Source organism: Schistocerca gregaria, chromosome 6 (assembly GCF_023897955.1).
Source record: "Schistocerca gregaria isolate iqSchGreg1 chromosome 6, iqSchGreg1.2, whole genome shotgun sequence".
Taxonomy (NCBI): Eukaryota; Metazoa; Arthropoda; class Insecta; order Orthoptera; family Acrididae; genus Schistocerca; species Schistocerca gregaria.
This window is the reverse complement of record NC_064925.1, coordinates 138,266,841-138,282,465: the sequence shown is the minus strand read 5'-3', so window position 1 is coordinate 138,282,465 and position 15,625 is coordinate 138,266,841.

Below are 15,625 nucleotides of genomic sequence, written 5' to 3'. Positions count from 1 at the left end.
TGAATGGGCTAATTAGTACAACAGGTTGTACATAACATTATTCTACCCAGAACTCCATCTCCACCACAAAACTTAAAAACACTTCTCTTCTTCCATGAAACTGATCATCAATGATTAACTGTAAAAACAATATCTCTTTCCCTATCTCCCACTCAGAACACTGTTCTGACCATCACTAACACTTCCAACATATTGAGGACATTGCATACCTGCCATTCATTTGCAATGCCACCCACTAACTGTTCGCTATTTGATGACTAAATTTCCGAGTGCAGTGTGGAAATTTTCTGCCTTGCGTGGGCTGGTGTGACTCAGGAACTGTTCACTGTTGATGCTGTTCCCAGCATTAGTTGCAATCAATCCAGCACATTGTTCCAATGTTTTTCTGTGTACCTTAGTTGCTATGAAAGCAGCCACAAAACACTTTTATGAAACAATTGTCTCTGCACGAGGCCATACAGTCTTATGTTTGTGCTTTGTCTAAGAATCTGCTGGCGTTTTTGATTTATGAGCAACAATCTTACTGAATTTTTTGGAACACTATCCATAGGAAAAACAGTGATCAATAAAATAATATTAAAATTATTTCATTGAAACAGTCTCTTTATCGACACTGTTCCAAAAACCGGAAATGTTGGCAACCACAACAGTTTCCTCAAATTTCATTTGGTGTCCCTCATTTGGGCAGTGTTCTGCTACCGCCGATTTTTCCGGCTGTTGTAGCCTCGTGTGACGGCGATGTTCCACACACCTGTCATGCACAGTGCGAATAGAACGGCCAACGTAAGATTTCCCACATTGACACGGGATTTTGTACACCCCGGGTTTCCTAAGTCCCAAATCATCCTTCACAGAGCCGAGCAGAGCCTTAATCTTAGAAGGTGCACGGAACACACTCTTAATGTTAAAATTCCTTAAAATTCGTCCAATCTTAAACGATAAGCCTCCAGCATAAATGAAATTTGAGGAAACTGTTGTGGGTGCCAACATTTCCGGTTTTTGGAACAGTGTCTATAAAGAGGCGATTGAAATTAGGTAGGCTGATAATTTAATCAACAGAGACAATGGGTTTCCTCTTAGCAAAACGTGGAATCCTGTATTATCTCACATCAAAACTGAACGTTCTTCGGTGCGGCCTTGATTGCGATATATCGTTGCCAGCAGTGTTTCACTAAGGGCGGCGCCACCTCCCTGTCTTGGAAGGCAGAAACCGTGATGGGCGGCGCATGCGCCGTGTACTGAACGGTGGCGTATATAGACGTCGAATTGCAACCTGGCGTCAGTTCTCAGCGGGACTCATCAGCAGAAGCAGCATTTCCTGAAGATGGCGAACAGTTGGATCGCCGAAATATCGAGTCAAGTTGATTTTAGGATCCGGCAGCAAACCCGAAGAGACTTTCAACGCCCACTACTATCTGTCCAATGGAGCATAAAATGTGATTCATCTGAAAAGGCCGCCTATCGCCACGTAGTGTAAGTCCATTTGCGGTGCTGGCGTGTAGATTCCAGCTTTCGTCGCCGATGAAACTGCAGTCAGCATGGGTGTAGGAACCATGCGCCGGTTGCAGACGCTCATGCGAAGCAACGTTCGCTGAAGAGACACTATTAGTAGCCCATCGGTTCATCTGGGTGGCCAGTTGCTCAAATCGTAATCTCCACACCTGCCACTCACCCCTGGCCTCTATGGACCCTCGGTGCGCCACAGTTGCCTCAGCGACAGTTTTGGACAGTGGCATTTTGCCATTGACGGTATACTTTAACAATGGCTGCGGGCGAACTGTTACAGACTTACTGTTTCCGAAATTCTCTCACACTTCGCCCGAAAGCCAATGGGTATGCCTCTTTGGACGTCAGATAAATCACTCTTGTTTCCACATTACGAGAATGACTGCACTGTTTTCCACGGCCGTCTGACATGTTGCCATCTGTGAGTGGTTATTGCATGTTGACGTCCAACATAGGCGGTGATAACATTAATGTGACTGGTCCGTATACTATTCAGAGCCCTCACAAATGCCGAACTCGAATCTTTAAACTTGAGCTGTACACATATTGTTCCTCCTCGAACAGGAATGCAATTTATTTTCAGCAGGATGCATCGAGCTCTCTTTAGCCGAAGCCTGCTCTAATGTCAAAGGTTGAAAGTCAAGATTTCTCTAAGAAAAGGCGCAGTATGCTTAGGATCGTCTCTAGCCTTGTTTCCGTCTATCTCACTGTGCTCATTTAACATGTTTGCAACGAGACAAAAATGGATACATCCGTCTTTTTTAGACACAATCGCAAGAGAATTTACATATTCTGACGCGGCCCTCAATATGATTCTACATCTGCATGTACATCCATACTCCGCAAGCCACCTGACGGTGTGTGGCGGAGGGTACCTTGAGTACCTCTATCGGTTCTCCCTTCTATTCCAGTCTCGTATTGTTCGTGGAAAGAAGGATTGTCGGTATGCCTCTGTCTGGACTCTAATCTCTCTGATTTTATCCTCATGGTCTCTTCGCGAGATATACGTAGGAGGGAGCAATATACTGCTTGACTCCTCGGTGAAGGTGTGTTCTCGAAACTTCAAGAAAAGCCTGTACCGAGCCACTGCGCGTCTCTCCTGCAGAGTCTTCCACTGGAGTTTATCTATCATCTCCGTAACGCTTTCGCGATTACTAAATGATCCTGTAACGAAACGCGCTGCTCTCCGTTGGATCTTCTCTAGCTCTTCTATCAACCCTATCTGGCACGGATCCCACACTGCTGAGCAGTATTCAAGCAGTGGGCGAACAAGCGCACTGTAACCTACTTCCTTTGTTTTCGGATTGCATTTGCTTAGGATTCTTCCAATGAATCTCAGAAGGGCATCTGTTTTACCGACGATCAACTTTATATGATCATTCCATTTTAAATCACTCCTAATGCGTACTCCCAGATGATTTATTGAATTAACTGCTTCCAGTTGCTGACCTGCTATATTGTAGCTAAATGATAATGAATCTTTCTTTCTATGTATTCGCAGCACATTACACTTGTCTACATTGAGATTCAATTGTCATTCCCTGTACCATGCGTCAATTCGCTGCAGATCCTCCTGCATTTCAGTACAATTTTCCATTGTTACAACCTCTCGTTGTACCACAGCATCATCCACAAAAAGCCTCAGTGAACTTCCGATGTCATCCACAAGGTCATTTACGTATATTGTGAATAGCAACGGTCTTACGACACTCCCCTGCGGCACACCTGAAATCACTCTTACTTCGGAAGACTTCTCTCCATTGAGAATGACATGCTGCGTTCTGTTACCTAGGAACTCTTCATCCAATCACAAAATTGGTCTGATAGTCCATATGTTCTTACTTTGTTCATTAAACGAATGTGGGGAACTGTATCGAATGCCTTGCGGAAGTCAAGAAACACGGCATCTACCTGTGAACCCGTGTCTATGGCCCTCTGAGTCTCGTGGACGAATAGCGCGAGCTGGGTTTCACACGACCTGCCACATGTCCTGTATCGCTTCCGCTTGCCTGATGGCTTTCCTGTGTCCCCAGGAGATTGAGTACGTTTTCCTTGTCTCCAGCCGATCACACGTTACTCTACACTCATGGACCGCTTCCCGAAATCTTCACAGTAGGAACGAGAATGTATCCCTGGTTTCCATTTTTCTCCAATCTCTGCACCCTGCTCAGCAGTGGGTTATCTTTGACACCCTTTCTAAGAGTAAGATCAGCCTCAGGGTTCTTTACATCTACTTCTGTCTGATAGTCTGTACACGGGATCCATTTAAGGTCTCACTTGTTTCCAAGTGAGAAGTGATTAGTATACACTGGAGAACCACAGAAACTGGTTCACCTGCCTAATATTGTGTAGGGCTCCCGCGGGCAAGCAGAAATGCCGCAACATGACGTGGCATGGACTCGAGTAATGTCTGAAGTAGTGCTGGAGAGAGCTGAAACCATGAATCCTGCAGGGCTGTCCATAAATCCGTAAGAGTACGATTGGGTGGTGATATCTCCTGAACAGCACGTTGCAAGATATCCCAAATATGCTCAACAATGTTCATGTCTGGGGAGTTTGGTGACCAGCAGAAGTGTCTAAACTCAGAAGATTGTTCCTGGAGCCACTCTGTAGCATCCCTGGAAGCGTGTGGTGTCGCATTGTCCTGCTGGAATTGCCCAAGTGCGCCGGAAAGCACTATGGACATGAATGGATGCAGGTGATCAGAGAGGATGCTTAAGTACGTGTCACCTGTCAGTGTCGTATCTTGACGTATCAGGAGTCCCATATCATTCCAACTGCACGCGCCCCACACCATTACAGAGCCTCCACCAGCTTGTACAGTCCCCTGCTGAAATGCAGGGTCCATGGATTCATGAGGTTGTCTCCATGCATGTACATGTCCATTCGCTCGATATAATTTGAAAGAAGACTCGTCCCACCAGGCAACATGTTTCCAGCCATCAACAGTCCGATGTCGGTGTGATGAGTCCAGGCGAGCTGTAAAGTTTTTTGTCATGCAGTCATCGGTGATACACGAGTGGGCCTTCGGCTCCGAAATCCCATATTGATGATGTTTCGTTGAATGATTCACACACTGACACTTGTTGACGGCCCAGCACTGAAATCTGCAGCAATTTACGGAAGGGTCGCACTTTTGTAGCGTTGAACGATTCTCTTCAGTCATCGTTGGTCCCATTCTTGCTGGATCTTTTTCCGGCCGCATCAATGTCGGAGATTTGATCTTTTACCGGATTCCTGGTATTCACAGAACACTCGTGAAAATCCCCATTTCATCGCTACCTCGGAGATGCTGTGTCCCATCGCTCTCGCGCCGACTATAACACTACGTTCAAACTCACTTAAATCTGGATAACTTGCCATTGTAGCAGCAGTAACCGACCTAACAACTGTGCCAGACACTTGTTTTATGTAGGCATTGCCGACCTCAGCGCCATATTCTGCCTGTTTACTTGTCTCTGTGTTTGAATACTCATGACTATACCAGTTTCTTTAGCGCTTCAGTGTATCTCGCTCATTCGACGCTTGGAAAACACCTGCAGTTCTCTAACCACTATCCGGCTTTTGCGACTTTTCGGCCGTAAGCGCAACAATATTATTGCTGGCGATTGGGCGTATACTATAAGTTCGTGGCGCACGTCGCAGTACCTCTCAGCGACTTTGCAATCTCTTTAGCATTTTCTGCTGCACATGAAAGTCTTTGTGCCTGTGACGGCTTCCTCCTCGACATTTGTCATTGTCTCGGTGCTCTCATCGTCACGGCATTTGGCTACGGTTTCTTGCTGCATGCCATTATGTTCCTTAGGAGTGTGTCATCTGAACTCGCATTGCCGGCGTAGGGTTCATGGGAGCATATTCATTAACGGTTTGCCGGCTTCTGTGGCCGAGCGGTTCTAGGCGCTTCAGTTCGGAACCGCACTGCTGCTACGGTCGCAGGTTCGAATCCTGTCTCGGGTATGGATGTGTGTGATATCCTTAGGTTAGTTAGGTTTAAGTAGTTCTAAGTCTAGGGGACTGATGACCTCAGATGTTAAGTCCCATAGTGCTTAGAGCCATTTGAACCATTAACGGTATCTAACCCATGATCAGTCGCATTATATCCATCAGAATCTCTTTCGCCAGCTATGTGCTTGTAATTATCATCCCAACTTGCGAATGGCAACTGATTTGTTCTGAAAACCCTGTTCCCTCTGACAAATCACCTTTTGACTTCCATGGCCCATCTACGAAAATTTCCTTGACCTCCCTATTTTCACTAAATTAGTGTCCTCTGCACCCAAAGCAACCTGATCTTGGAACAAATTAATCACAGTTTTAGTGATCCGGTTCATGAACACAGCTCTATTCGAGAGTAAACCATTGTCGATTATAAATCTAGCGGCATTCCACCGATTACAGTTACATTCACGTGGTAGCTACCTCTTCCGTCGCTTAGCGGCATCAAGACCTGTTTCTCTACCTTCTATATTTCGCTCCAAAAGTGAGAAATAGGCGATTCCTTTTGTGAGTATGTCAGCTAATTTACTACCACTTTGCACCAGTTTTGCCAGACATGACGTACTCTCGTCTTAATTCCTCCCGTAATTATCTCAATGAGGGGACACCGACAGTCCACCTTTTCAGGCAACTCTGAGCCATCAAGATCCTGGGCAATGTCGTCTTGCACTCGCGATTCCCAGTACCGCACGTTGTATATGTCATGACCCTCCTCTACCGAGGCGTCCCCTGCGATATCTCTTTGTCTTTGCTCATTCACTTGTGCAAACTCACGCACTTCTGCCTCAGTTAGGGCCAGTGGCGGTGAACCTCCATTACTCTCTCTTCCTTTCTCATTACGCGAAGCTTGCCCGCAATTTACGCGGCGTCCGTGGTCCGGCGCTTCAACCCTGCCTCGCTCTCCCTGGCGTGGTCGTGTTCTCGCCTATTCCCGTTTTCTCTCCATCGTCTGTTGTGCCGATCCTCCTTGTTATTGCGCTGGCCAAACACATGTGGCGCCGTATTTTCTATCCTCACTGCGCTAGCGTGTGACGTCCTTTGTTTCTCCTGCTTTTCGATGTCATTGAAGGACCTTAAAATATCGTGAAACTGTCCTTTCGGCAGTTGTCCGGCGAGTGCACGTTAAACATGAGCAGGAAAGTGAGAGCGCAACGCGCTACACCGTTCCTAATTTGTTATTTTGACGTGCAAGTATCTCTCCACAGCGACAAAGAGAGTAGCGTATACCTATATTACCGTGGACTGGTGTAACTATGGCGCTTACTGTCCCCGATATAAGCTCATCTTCGCACTTGCCTGTGCAGCCAGGTTCCAGTATGCTGCCAGAAACTTGCTTCAGAAATCCATGTAACTACTGCTGACGCAAACGTGGTCGAGCGTCTGCCGTGCAACATTTAAAGCACCGCATTCCGCCCATCTTTTCGCGCGCAGATACCCCGCCTTCGGGTGGGTACTGCGCGTTTGACCGAACTTATGCAGTGGTATGTCTGTCCCGTGCATCAGGAATGCGGCTTGTAAATTCGTTGGAGTGAACTGCTTTATCAGGACATTCCCCTGTTGTACTGCATTCACTTTTTGCTAGATAACTGACACTCTTGTTTGTGTCTCGTTGGGTGATTTACTTCCCTGAGTTCATGAGTACCCGCCTTTCTAGGTTGTCATCGTTCGGTTCGCGTGCCTTTCTCGCTTCGCTCAGGCTGTTGTGACCTCCATCCATATGTTGTTGGCACTGGTCCCAAATTTTCGCATCACTTCAGGGATCTGCCTATCAGTCTTCTGACTGTAAGGCTTTAGCTCGCATGCCGGTTAACGGAGATGTGTGGTTTTCTAATATCGCGAGAATTCGATCCAGGGGACTTTGAATTTGCGTATCCCCGACAGTCGTGCCTTGTATTTCCTTTCTCACCCCCGAACCTTCCTCACTTAACCTGTCGGTTTCTATTGGACTCTGAATTTGTGTACTCCCCAAGGACGGCCTGGATTTTCCTCACTCTTCCACAAACATTCCTCAGTTGACCTGCCGGTTTTCATATCTGTCAAGCTCTCAGGCCTCAGCTGCATTGAAAACGCGACCGTAAACTATAAGTACTCCACAGAACGATTTGATACAGACGATACGACGCTGATGTCAACGCTGGTGTCAGCAAACAGAACAATCAAAACGTGAAACAACAAACTACTCGTTCTAAACTACAACTACTTCACATGATACGGGTGAGACTGCAGAAACCGAAACTACGCACATCAAAAAAAGTTTTGCACCACCCCGGTTCCCAGAACTCTGGAAGATAGACACCGAGTGTGAATGTTGTATCACAGACACAGTTCCTTTGACTGTTCAGAGATGTCGCTAAACCCGCCCAAAGATGTAAACTACCATGAATGAGCAGCGCCTATTAGACGGAGGAGGTCTGATAGCCGATCAGTTCCCGTCATTCCACCAGGAAGGAGGCACACGGCTCGTATTGTCTGTAGTTTAATCACGTCTAGACGGTCAATACCGAGCTTCGATCGCGTGTCCCCATTGTTACTTTGTGCCAGGAAGGGCTCGCAACAGGTTAAGTGTCCAGGCGTCTCGGAGTGAACCAAAGCGATGTTGTTCGGACATGGATGAGATACAGAGAGACAGGAACTGTCGATGACACGCCTCGCTCAGGCCGCCCAAGGCCTACTAATGCAGTGGATGACCGCTACTTACGGATTATAGCTCGGAGAAACCCTGACAGCAACGCCACTATGTTGAATAAAGCTTAACATGTAGCCAGAGGACGTCGTGTTACGATTCAAACTATGCGCAAAAGGCTGCATGATGCGCAACTTTACTTCCAACGTCCAAAGCGAGGTCCATCTTTGCAACCACGACACCATGCAACGGGGCCCAACAACATGGCGAATTGACCGCTCAGGATTGGCATCACGTTCTCTTCACCGATGAGTGTCGCATGTACCTTCAACCAGACAATCGTCAGAGACGTGTTTGAATGCAACCTAGTAGGGCTGGCCGCCTGACACACTGTCCAGCGAATGTAGCAAGGTGGAGGTTCCTTGCTGTTTTGGGGTGGCATTCTGTGGGGCCGACGTACGCCGCTGGTGTGCATGGAAGGCGCCGTAACGGCTGTACGGTATGTGAATGCCATCATCCGACGGATAGTGCAAAATATATCGGTAACATATTGGCGAGACATTCGTGTTCATGGACGACAACTCGCGCCCCCATCGCGCACATCTTGTGAATGACTTCCTTCAGGATAACGACATCGCTCGACTAGAGTGGCTAGTATGTTCTCCAGGTATGAACCATATCGAACATACCTGCGATAAATTGAAAAGGGCTGTTTATGGACCATGTGACCCACAAACCACTCTGAGGGGTCTACGCCGAATCGTTGTTGAGGAGTGGAACAATCTGAACCAACAGTACCTTGTTGAACTTGTGGATAGTTTGCCACGACGAATACAGGCATGCATCAATGCTAGAGGACGTGCTAGTGAGTATTAAAGGTACCGGTGTGTACAGCAGTCTGGACCACCACCTCTGAAGGTCTCGCTGTTTGTTGGTATAACATGCAATGCGTGATTTTCATGAGCAATAAAAATGGCGGAAATGATGTTTATATTGATCTCTATCCCAATTTTCTGTACAGGTTCTGGAACTCTCGGAACCGAGATGATGCAAAACGTTTTTTGATGTGTGTATTTACAGCTTTGTCGACTTCATACTGTTCATTTGCAAAACACTCAGCACGCAAAAACACATCACCCATGCGCCTGACATCACACACAAAGAAGTTAGAATATTCCAATACAGCTAGTGTTCCAATACAGTTTAATTCTTCCTGGAAATTTAGAAGAACTTAACAACACATCTGTTCTTCCATGAAGCTATCCATGGTTCAAATGGCTCTGAGCACTATGGGACTTAACATCTATGGTCATCAGTCCCCTAGAACTTAGAACTACTTAAACCTACCTAACCTAAGGACATCACACAACACCCAGCCATCACGAAGCAGAGAAAATCCCTGACCCCGCCGGGAATCGAACCCGGGAACCCCGGCGTGGGAAGCGAGAACGCTACCGCACGACCACGAGATGCGGGGAAGCTATCCATTAATCATTAACTGTAGAAACAATAAGTTTGCTTCCCTATCTCCCACTCACAACACTATTCTGGCCAGAACTGACACTCACCACGTGTTGAGAACATCGCATAGCTTTCGTTCGTGGTGAAATACAAGAACACATCCTGCAGACTTGGCTATCACCTGAGTTTATGTTTAAGCATGCATTTTTTGCCTTGTTACCATATTTTTGTACAACATTTGTAGGTGCTCTTTATTTACTATTAGTAGCTGAATATTTACTTGATTAAAATGGCTTTTTGAAAGAGAACACGTACCAACTATTATGAACTCTAAACTCTCATCTCTGGCATGATTAGAGACGCAGATTAGTAATGAGATCGCCCCTCTATAGGAGCCAATAATTAAGTAGTCTAAGTACTACGATCATACTGTGAAATCAAACAGCGAAAGGTTATGAGGTTAAGGAATTGACACATGGATGGAACAGATTAATTTTTACAACAGTAGTTTTTGCACAAATTGTAAATCTCAGGACCGATTTGACTGGGCATAGACTCGACTCAGTTATTAACGGGAAGGAGGGGAGAATGAATCGTCTCACCACTTTTGGTAATCATTTATCTTGTGACGATGTCGACGGCAGGCGCTGGGTTGGTAAGTTGCGCAGCGTCGGAGTTGTGCGGTGGCGAGTGGGCATCCCGCATTGTGTTTCTGTAGCTTTGCGGCGAGCCCCAGAACGGTCTGCGCGTTGATTGGGCGCCGTGGGTCGCGTAGTCGAAGCAGCGTTATCACAGTGTTAGGAAGCGAATTTTAGGCAAGGAAATTCTACTATTCAGTCGAGCGATTCATTCCCAAGCACTGGATCACAAGGATTCATCCATTTCACATGGTACAGGAAGAGAATAGTTCACAAAGTAACGATGAACGTTCGGATGGAAGTAAGGATCAGAATAAAAGTCAGCAGACTAACAAGGGAAACTCCCCATTGCATCCCTCTCAGATTTAGTGACCCAGTGGGCAGCCCGTCAAAAGCTGAACACAAATCAAGCATGAAAACAGGAAGAAGGGGTACCGAATTCTGAGAAAAAAGCAAAATAGAAACAGTGAACGGTCGAGCTTCAGATTTGCATCTTCGAGAATATGCAAAGAGTCACAGTGTCGTGGTGCTGTGTTACCGTGTTGGAGTGTAAAGGAGAAGAACCGTATTCAAATCTCCCGAGTGCCCCACTTTTTTTTCGTAGAATTATGAACTGTGCGTCCGGTAATCGAGGTGTCTGTTGTATTCAAATGGGTGTCTGTGTTGTGCTGCAACGTCCGTTTGCAAACAGTGAGGTGTAAGGGACGGAACTCCAGATGTATGCGCTTCCTATTTGTTCTATACAAGTAACATATGTTATGACGCTTGCGTTCCGTTTTGGAAGTTTTGACTCTTGAATTCTTTTGTTGTAACACAGTTCACAGCCGTTTATATGTTGCTTTCATTTCTATGAAAAGTCTATACGGCATCTCGCCTGCTGTCACTATTCGTCACATTTTCTTGAGACGGCCATAAATTCTTACCACATGACTCATTCTGTAATCAGTGTTCTATCTATCTATCGCTTGAGCCTTGTCCCGCAGTGACGCAGGGTCAGCCATCGTTAATCGGATTTGGCATGTTAATGTTGAAGGGGAGGCCGGTTGCCCTTCCTGCCACCACCAGGTACGCCCCGGGGACGGAATTAGTGTAATCAAAGGTCTGCGTCTAGTGTAATCCATGGAATAGTGCGAATGTATTCAGATGTCTGCGAGCCGTGTAACTGAGGCGGAACATGGGGACCAGCCCAGTATTCACCTAGTGGGATGGGGAAAAACCCCTAAAAACCACATCCAGGCTGGCCAGCACATCGGTTCTCGTTAATCCGCCAGGCGGATTCGATCTGGGGCCGGCGCACCTACCCGAGTCCACGAAACAGCGCGTCAGCGCTCTCGGCTGCCCTGGCGGGTCATTCTGTAATCAGTGTATAGTATGACAATTGTCAAGACTACAGACGGAGAACACACACATCAATGACTGGACGGACAGTTAAAAATTTTGTGGGGAAAAAAACATGGAACACGAGAAAGATTTGAACACGGATCTCCCGCTGTGCAATCCAACACTGTAACCACACCACACGTTCTGTGCATTCTGTCGAGACTGCGTATCTGGCTCTTGGACTGTTCACTATTTCTGTTTTGCTTCTTTTCCCACAGTTCAGTACACCTTCTCCCTGTTTTCATTCTTGATCTGTGTCCAGTTTTTGACGGGCTATCCATTGGGCCATCTTACAACTAAATCTGAGGGGGGTGCGATGGTGAACTTCCCTTGTAAGTAGAAGATGGGTGGACAAGCCTCCATGTCCATTTGCCTCAGCTTTCTGGCTAGTGACTAAGATTGCTGACTCTGGATAACGGGATCCTGGGTTCGATTCCCGTCCCGGTTCGGGATGTTCTCTTCCTGGGGACTGGGTGGTTGTGTTGTCCTCAACATTTCATCATCATCATTCGTGACAGTGACTAGACAGGACTGTGAAGAAATGTGGACTGTGTAAAAATTGAGAATTTGTACGGGCGCTGATGACCGCGCAGTTGAGCGTCCCACAAACCAAACATCATCATCATCATCATCCATGTCCATCCATGTGTCTCACCAACTGTCTCTTCACTTCCATGACTCTCCTTAGCTCAAAGACTTCACGAATTTTTCCTCTCCTCGGGCTTTCATAGGCGGACTAAATTTTCAGTGCCACCCAATGAATGATCGCCGTTTCGTGAGCACGCGTCGCAGTGTAGGATGGAAAATTTTCTTTCTGTGGGCTGGCTTATGACTCGGGAACAGGCGTTTTTCTCATGTGTTCATTCTCGAGGCTGTGGCCAGTGTTGATAGCAATCAATACAAAGCATTGTTCCTATGTTTTTCCGCAGTCACAGAACACTTTTTTTAATAACGCTGTCTCTGCGTGAGGCCTGAACAGTCTTGCGTTTACGCTTCGTTTAAGAATATGCCGGCGTCTGTTGTGATGTATAAGCAGTCCTCTTACTGTCCACTATACATTTTTTTCTAAGCACGCCAATTCTCCTTCCACAGATCCATAGCTCCACAAGCCTCCACATGGGCATTCTTGATGCTTTTGTGTACACGCTGTGTGTCACTGCCTGCAGGCGTCCACAAAATATGGGCACGTTTCTTATTGTCCACGAGGCCCTTCTTAGGCGAGATGGAGGTATCCGCAAGCCCACCCCCGGCGTGTTCGCATGTCTGGCGGCTAGTGTATGAGTCCGACTTTCCTCTCCTCTTGAGCTGCTGGCGCTGGTAGGCGGGGAAAGTGCCCGCCAATGCAAGCATTTCATTACATTTGTTAATTATAAGTGCTATTTCCAGCCCGCTAGTACCTGTGAACAAACACTGCTGCTTATCATGTAGGTAACAGAACTTTTCAATTCCAGAATCCAGACGTTTATAAAAAAAAATTGGCTGTAAGGTATGTTTTTACTTTGCTTTTGAATTGGCAGGGATTCACAATTTCTTGCTTTATATTGGACGGGGACTTGTTGAATGTTTTCCCAAAAAATGGCTTTGAGCACTATGGGATTTAACATCTGAGATCATCAGTCCCCTAGAACTTAGAACTAGTTAAACCTAACTAACCTAACGACATCACACACAATCATGGCCGAGGCAGGATTCGAACCTGCGACCGTAGCGGTTGCGCAGTTCCAGACTGAAGCGCATGGAACCGCTCGGCCACAGCGGCCGGCAATGTTTCCCACCTGTGTACATGAGTCTGTTGTGAACTCCAGACAAGGATGCGAAGTCTACATAAAAGTTAATTTGTCTAGTGTCTGGGTCAACCACAGTACAGCAACATACCCATTAGGGAATAAATGAATTGGGAAGTTAGTGTAAGAATTCTAATATCCATAAAAAGGTTTATCTACTGTACGCATATTCTTACTGGTTGTTTCTTTTAAATAATTTCTTTTATTTTAAAATTTTCAACATGGCTACACTTCAGCAAGGCTGCACATAGAATCTTAGTAGAACTGGAAAAGAACAGCCAACCAGGAGCACAACTATAGTGCGTTTAAAACTGACTGCGACTTTGGACGTTTGGTTGACCGGAGGGAGACGTGACGCCGTTGCCCAGGTAACACCAATGGCGAGTCGGCTTTCCCTACCACGCCTTCGGTTCGACTGGTATAGTTTAATCGTGCTTCCTCCGTATCATGCTCATTTAAATGCGACTGAGAATATATGGGCATATGTGAAAAGTAATGTAGCAAAAGATGCCAATACGTTTACGTTCAGTGGAATTTAAATGCTAACAAAAGAAGCCACTGCAAAAGTTACACGATAGGACTGGTCTTGAGTTGTCAGCCACACTAAGAATGTACTAGAGGAGATATTGATTCATGAATGGCTGTGACGAGTTTTGAGAAATCCGTAACTTCTCTTGTTGCCATGTTAGCAGAATTTAGAAATATTCAGCTCACTAACATTCTAATGGAGCTGAAATTGCGACAGAATCCTGAAATAGTGTATTATTAAACTAGCAACTGAGTAGAAATCAGGACAGTTTATGAAACAGCCCATTCTCAGTATAAAAATAAACGTGTAACTTCTCCACTTATAGTGTTACAAAACCGACACCAGTTCTCGTTTCACTAGCTATCGATAGTCCTCAATTACTACATTATTTCGTTAAAAAAATCTGTAGTTGCTTGAATCTCGTGGTGGATAAGAAAGTTTCGCATATCAGTCATATGGCAAAACATTCTCGTCTTTACGCGCTATCATTTGCCAAAATCCTGTATCAGTATCTCAAACCATTTATGACATAAGAGGAATTTATAAGTATTTCGTTCTAATTTTTTCACAGATCCACAGAGTATTTTACATACATTCCATTTTCTCGAGATTGGAAACAGCCAGCGATATCCTTCCAAGTTCAAAGAATAATTCAATATATTATCTACATTTAATACGCAGTACCATGTAATCTAACACACACCAAATATACACTACTTGCCATTAAAATTGCTACACCAAGAAGAAATGCAGATGATAAACGGGTATCCATTGGACAAATATATTATCCTACAACTGACTTGTGATTACAGTTTCACGAAATGTGGCTGCATAGGTCCTGAGAAATCAATACCCAGAAGAACCACCTCTGGCCGTAATAACGGACTTGATACGCCTCGGCATTGAGTCAAACAGAGCTTGGTTAGCGTGTACAGGTACAGCTGCCCACGCAGCTTCAACACGATACCACAGTTCATCAAGAGTGGTGATTGGCGTCTTGTGACGAGCCAGTTGCTCGGCCACTATTGACCAGACGTTTTCAATTGGTGAGAGATCTGGAGAATGTGCTGGCCAGGGCAGCAGTCGAACATTTTCTGTATCCAGAAAGGCCCGTACAGGACCTGCAACATGCGGTCGTGCATTATCCTGCTGAAATGTAGGATTTCGCAGGGATCGAATGAAGGGTAGAGCCACGGGTCGTCACACATCTGAAGTGTAACGTCCACTGTTCACAGTGCCGTCAATGCGAACAAGAGGTGACCGAGACTTGTAACCAATGGCACCCCATACTATCACGCCGGGTGATATGCCAGTATGGCGATGACGAATACACGCTTCCAATGTGCGTTCACCGCTATGTCGCCAAACACGGATGCAACCATCATGATGCTGTAAACAGAACCTGGATTCATCCGAAAAAATGACGTTTTGCCATTCGTGCACCCAGGTTCGTCGTTGGGTACAGCATCGCAGGCTCTGCCATGGTCTCCGAGCTCATATTCCATGCTGCTGCAAACGTCGTCGAACTGCTCGTGCAGATGGTTGTTGTCTTGCAAACGTCCCCATCTGTTGACTCAGGGATCAAGGCGTGGCTGCACGATTCGTTACAGCCATGCGGGTAAGATGCCTGTCATCTCGACTGCTAGTAATACGAGGCCGTTGGGATCCAGCACGGCGATCCGTATCACCCTCCTGAACCCACCGATTC